The sequence below is a fragment of the Aedes aegypti genome, chromosome 1, assembly GCF_002204515.2.
Source record: "Aedes aegypti strain LVP_AGWG chromosome 1, AaegL5.0 Primary Assembly, whole genome shotgun sequence".
Taxonomy (NCBI): Eukaryota; Metazoa; Arthropoda; class Insecta; order Diptera; family Culicidae; genus Aedes; species Aedes aegypti.
The window spans coordinates 103,519,754-103,525,753 of record NC_035107.1 but is presented as its reverse complement, the minus strand read 5'-3'; the positions used below and the strand labels follow the sequence as shown (position 1 = coordinate 103,525,753).

The window sequence follows — 6,000 nt, the reverse complement described above, 5'->3', positions numbered from 1 at the left end:
CGTCCTTTGGCGGAGAGGCCTGTGTCATCCGGCAAACAAGGATTGTTGACATCCCTGAGGTAACTCAGGTAAGTCAGAATCGTTTTCAATTTTGTGTAACTTCGTTCGAGCGTGTAGATCGGCCGGACGCCGCGACGCCTCTCTCGAAAAATTAGCGTGTTCTCTCAGCGCTCTCAGCTCAGCACATCGAGATTCGTTTCAAGACCGCGGCAGAATTCCAGCGTCGCCATTGCAATGTTGCCATTATAATCAGCACAAATAGCAAAGGAAAAATGGAAGTTTTTATATTCAACAATCAATTTTAAGATCTAGAAAGAGGATGAATTTTATAATGTATGATTTTTTTAGAATTTCAGTTTAAGTCAATCGTATTATTTTTAATCTATGCGTATTCCACATTATAAGTTGAAATGGAAGCAATAATTAAACGCTATGGCACCACTTCCCACTTGTAGTGTGGGTCGACGGTCAAGCAGAGTGGCATCTTCCAGCGCCAAAACCCCGTGCTCTGTTAGTACCATTCGAAAGTGCGCGTTGAACGGTCCATAGTGTCGTTATTCAAGAGCGTAATTCCATACCTCGCCGCAGTGGCACCACAGTCTGGTGTGTAATTTTACCGGGAATCGATCGAAACCGAAAATCACAACAAAAGGAACGCCGCCGCGTGTGTTTTCAAGGAAGAGTTTCACTGGTTGGTGAATAATCAGCATTGGTACTTCTGTGCATTGGTGATTACGATATATTGTTGGCTTTGTGTAAGAATCGTTCCTGATTTAGTGCTAAAACAAGTTGTAATGTACCTGTAAGGATAAAATTGCGTTGTTGGAAAAGTGGGGGTTTGCATCTCTCGCTCCAAAGGATGCTGCGATGCGAAGTGAAACACTACTGAAACAACCCCACGCCAAGGACGCGTAAGAAGAAGCTGCGCATTTCTTGTGATGATGTGGTTCTTTTGTGTCTGTCTCTGCTGCTGCTGATGCTGTTTATTTGGCTGTTCAATGTTCGTTGTTTCGTTTTGATTTTAGTTCTGGATTACATCGGCATTTTGTGGGTTTCCGTTAATTGCATTTAGAATCAGATTTTGAATTACGCTGCAGGTAAGGTTAACCATCTATTTCGCTAAAGTTCAGCTGTACTGACATTGAACATGATACAAGTAGGCCTAGAAGGACAAGTTCATGGATATTATGAACCGATGCACGAGTTCACTAATTTGACGTTTGAGCGGTGCCAAATTCACTGGTTTCCATGGTCACATAAATAACACGGCACCGCTAAAACGTCAAATAGTGAACTCGTGCATTGATCCATAGAGGGTATTATGGGTTAAAGAATTCACATGAAAGAGGTACCTTATTCAAGAACCCGTTTGGGGCATGTATATTTGAAATTGCTCTATATTATTTCATGATAAAACGATAAAATTTTATAGAAATTGAAAACAATTCAACATTTAGTAACCCATTAGACGGTCGTAAATGTATTGGACAAGACATTAACATTTTCACATCTCGCGGAACATTACTAAAGGACCTATGTACAAATGAGAGATTCTCTCCTCTCTCGTTCTCTTTCGATTATAACAGTGAAATACTAAAGATTTTGGGAAGTTTTTCACTATAGATCGAAAGTCAATTTCCTTGACTAGCACTTCATACAAAAAACGCATCAGAAGAGGTTAATGTGACTCATTTATTAATGAAAGAGAAAGTAAACAAAGAGAGCCTCTCAATGTTAGATAGGTCCTTTAGTAATGTTCCGCGAGATATACAGTATTGGACAAGACATTTGCAACTTTTTCGATTTCCCATACAAAATGACCAACTTTGGTAAGCTAGATCTCAGTTATTTATGGACCGATTCGAATGAAATTTTCACAGAACATCAGACATAACTTGAATTTTAACATATAGTTTTGAACAATTTTTCCAACCACGAGTTTAAATGTAATAACGATTTAACTAAGGTGACATTTTCGATGAAAAATTCAAAACTATTAATCTCAAAATCTGATAGCCCTACACAAAAACAGTGGCGATTCCCTAACCTCAAATCTACCTGTTCCACGAATAGAAATTCTTGAATTTGAGCAACAAATTTGCATGTAGTGAGTAGAGATTTGTTAGAAAGGACGATTTCAATCATTAGCTTTTTGATTTATAGTCTAAATTTGCTGAAATAGTCACTTTTAGAATCGTAGAACAGGTAGAAAGTGAGGTTACGAGTCGCCACTGCACAAAAACTGTCTTCAGCAAACTTGTTAATCTCGTCAAAATCTACTACTTTGCTGAAGATACCCTGAAGCTATTCCTTCAATGTGCTTAGTTATGTGAATTATAAAAAATCGTCAAAATATTGACTTTAGTCGAACCGTTACTGCTTTTTAACTGGTGGTTGGAAAAATCACTCAAAAATTTATGTCAAAATTCAAGTTATGTCTGATGTTTTGTGAAAATTTCATTCAAATCGGTCCATAAATAACTGAGATCTAGCTTACCGAAGTTGGTCATTTTGTATGGAAAATCGAAAAAGTTGCATATGTTTTGTCCAATACTGTAGGTATCTTCACATGAAATCACAAGTTGAAAAGTTATAACGATTTGACTAATGTCTAATTTTTGACGACATTTTTAAATAGAATAATATAAAACTGAAAGCTTTACACAATAACGATTATTATTATTATTATTATTTATTTAACAAACAAATGGAAGAGGAAAAACCACTTTGAGTGATTTTTATAGAAATCTCATAGAAAAGTTCCTTCGAGAAAGTCTTTCAGCAAGCTCCTTTAGGAGGAAATTTCTATCGCAAGTGTAGTTACATTGAAGGAAATCCTTAATGAACTTCCAAAGGAAATTTCGACGGATAATCCGAAGCAACTTCCAAAGAAAATACCGAAGAATCTTTCGAAAGAATATCCGAAGGAACTACGAAAGAAGTTTCGAAGGAAACTCTAAAGGAACTTCCGAAAAAAAAAAACAACTGAATTTATGGAGAAATCCCCTTAAAAATACCTTGAGTGTTTCTCAGGAGGAACTTCTAGCGGGATTTTCGAGAGAATTTTCTAAAGAAAATTCCTGGGTAAATTCCCGTGGGAATTCTTGGAGGAATTTCTGGACATTTTCAAAGAATTTTGTGGGGAAATTATGGAGAAAATATTTGGTGTAATTCCTGAAGGAAAAAAAACCTCGCTTTTCGTACACAACATCAGCGTGGTGCTTCTAGCGATTATCAACAACGCGACGACTGGAAATTTAATGAACGGTCTCCAAAGTCTCTATTTTAAAATAAATAAATAATAACAAAGTCGCTATTTCAACCAAAATGGTCTCTAAAGTCTATTTTTTGTTGATTTGCTCGAATGAATTCTGTTGTAAAATTATACAGGCTCTAGAGAAACTTTCAGAGACAATTACGCGTTTAGTGATTTCTACAGAGATTTAATCAGGAATATTTTCAGGGAAGCATACAGGCATCTCAGCACAATTTCTTCTAGAGATTTCTTTACCAACTATCCCAGAAATTCTTCCAGCGATGTTCAAAGGATGCTTAGAGGAACTTACCCACAATTTACTACCTCCAGTAATTTACTCAGCGATTTATTTGATTTTTTTCCCTAACAGTATCCTAGGATTCTCCAGATATTTTTTTCATTTATACTTTGACCAAATTTTCCAGATGTTACTCTAGAAGATATCCCAAAGACACCTACAAACATATTCCGAAAAAATCCACGGATGTTCATCCCAGTTTTTGAAGTTTGTTTAGGATTTCTTTTTTCAATAAACCCTACATGAATTCCTATAGGAATTTATACACCGTATACGCCTTTCCATCCACGGCTACTCCCAAGAATGGCCCCAAAATTTTTATGCTAGCAAACATAAAAAAAAACATCTTCAAATGCCTATTTAAGGTTCCATATTAAATAGCACTAAGACAATTTTTTCCAGGAAATTCTCCGTTCATTCCTATACAAATTTATTTTGGGATTTCGTCCGATGTTTTCCAAGGATTTCCTTCAGAAAACACCTGCGAAGTATTATCCAGAGATTAGATTGATTTTTTTACAATTATCTTAGCAATTTATCAAGGAAATCTTTTAGAACTCCCTCAAGAGTCCGTGAATTCTTTCAGAAATCCTTATTCATCAAGGGTGACATTAGAACTTACACAAGTTTAATCGGAGGTTTCATTCTGAAAATATCCTTGACATTTCCATGGAGACATGTCTGGAAAATCTCTGAGACATGCCCTGAAATAATGGACAAATCTTTGAAGACATAATTGAGAAATCAAAAAGAAATCAAAAATCCATTATTGAAACGATTTTCGTTCTATTAGCTCATATAATGACAGATATAAAAACTCGTCCAGAAAATTGTTTGCTTTGGATTTCGATGGTCGTGCAGAAAAATGTGAATGTCGAGGCTGTAAATGTTTGCTACAGTACATTTCCCATCTCTGCTCCAGAGACTCTTCCAGATAATTCTCCAGGAATTATTTCGACGATAATCTCTTCCGTAATCCTTACAGCATTTCTTCACTAGGGCTTTTGCCAAAGATTCCTCCAGGAAGAATTATTTTTCTTCATGATACGTTTTATACCAGTTCCGATAGGGCTCCATGAATAGCATAGCAATCCCTCCAAGAGTTTTTACAAGGATTCGATAAGGAATTCGTTCTAGGATTCCAGCAAACAATATTAACGGGGATTCCTTTAGGTATTTCGCAAGGAATTTCTGCATGAATGTGTGTAGTGATTTCTCCAGTAAAATTTTTACTGGAATTCTTCCAGAAATTCCTCCCAGAAATTCTCCAAGATCTGTTTCAGGAATTCTTGTAGGAAAGCTTCGGAATTTGACCACAGAATTTTCAAGCGATTTCTTCTGGTAATCCTTCAGAGATTCCTCTAGAAAATCAAGGATTCTTGCAGAGAATCTTCTTTTTAATTTCTAGAGGGGTTATTAGAGTATGTTAATGTTCAATTAGTGGTTTTCACATCTTCAATGTTTCCTCCAGGAGCTACACTAGGACCATTTTTTTCAACGATTACTCGAAATATTTATCTAGTGATTTCATCAGAATTTCCTCCGAGGATTCCTCCACGGAAACATACAAAGATATCCCCAAGTAGTCCTCTCAGGACTCTTCCGGGATTCCTCCCCGGATCGCTACAGGGAATTTACCAGGAATCCCTGCAGGTGTTCCACAACTAATATATTCCTCAAGAATTTCTTGCAGGAATTCGCCCAGAGTTACCAGAAGAAAAATCGCGACATGAATTATTTTAATGATTTCTCCAGATAATCCTCCAGGGATCACCCAGGAATTTCAGCAGGGATTCGTTCTGAGCTTCCAACGAATTCTTCGGAGATTCCTCCAAGTCTTGAAATTCCTTCAGTGTTTCTCCTATAAATTCCTGCAGGAATTTAGTAAGAAATTATCCTAAGAACTACGTCAGAGATTATTTTAGGAAAATCTCTACAATAATTCTTCCAGTAAATGCTCTCCGTTAATTCTTTTTAGCAAATCTCTTCATTGAATCCTCCAGAGATTTCTCCGAGAATTTTTTCCAGGGATTTATCCACAAAATTCTCTACAGGGGTTTTTCCAGGGATTTCTCTACAAATTCTAATAGCCAATTCTCTACAGTGATTCTCCATAAATTCTTCCAGAAGCCCTTCAGTAATTCCTACAGGAGTGTCTTCAGAGGCTCATCCAGGAATTTCTCTATTAGAATCCCTACAGCGATTCCTGCAGAGATTTCTTCAGCTTTTCATCAGGAACTGCATAAAGGATTGCTTCAAAAAAAAATCTCTCAATGGTTTCCTCTACAAATTGTCCAGTGATGAGTTGGTAGACAATCAATATTTAATGAAATATGCTTTTTGTCAACGCATTCTTTATTATAAAAAAGCCGTTGAAAAAAAAGAACGTAGCCAAAAGGTGTAGGTGTCTTTTTTAAGGTTTCTCCAGGAATCTCTTCAGAAGCTT

General features: G+C 36.6%; 1 long non-coding RNA gene across 1 annotated transcript in view; it reads left to right on the top strand.

Annotated features, from left to right (window-relative positions):
* The first annotated feature begins 500 nt into the window (after nucleotides 1-500).
* The window catches only part of LOC5569685, a 30,277-nt gene continuing 24,777 nt past the window's right edge, over nucleotides 501-6,000 (top strand). The window contains exon 1 of the long non-coding RNA XR_002500340.1: nucleotides 501-755. This is a non-coding gene — a long non-coding RNA (uncharacterized LOC5569685). The remainder of the gene's footprint in view (nucleotides 756-6,000) is intronic.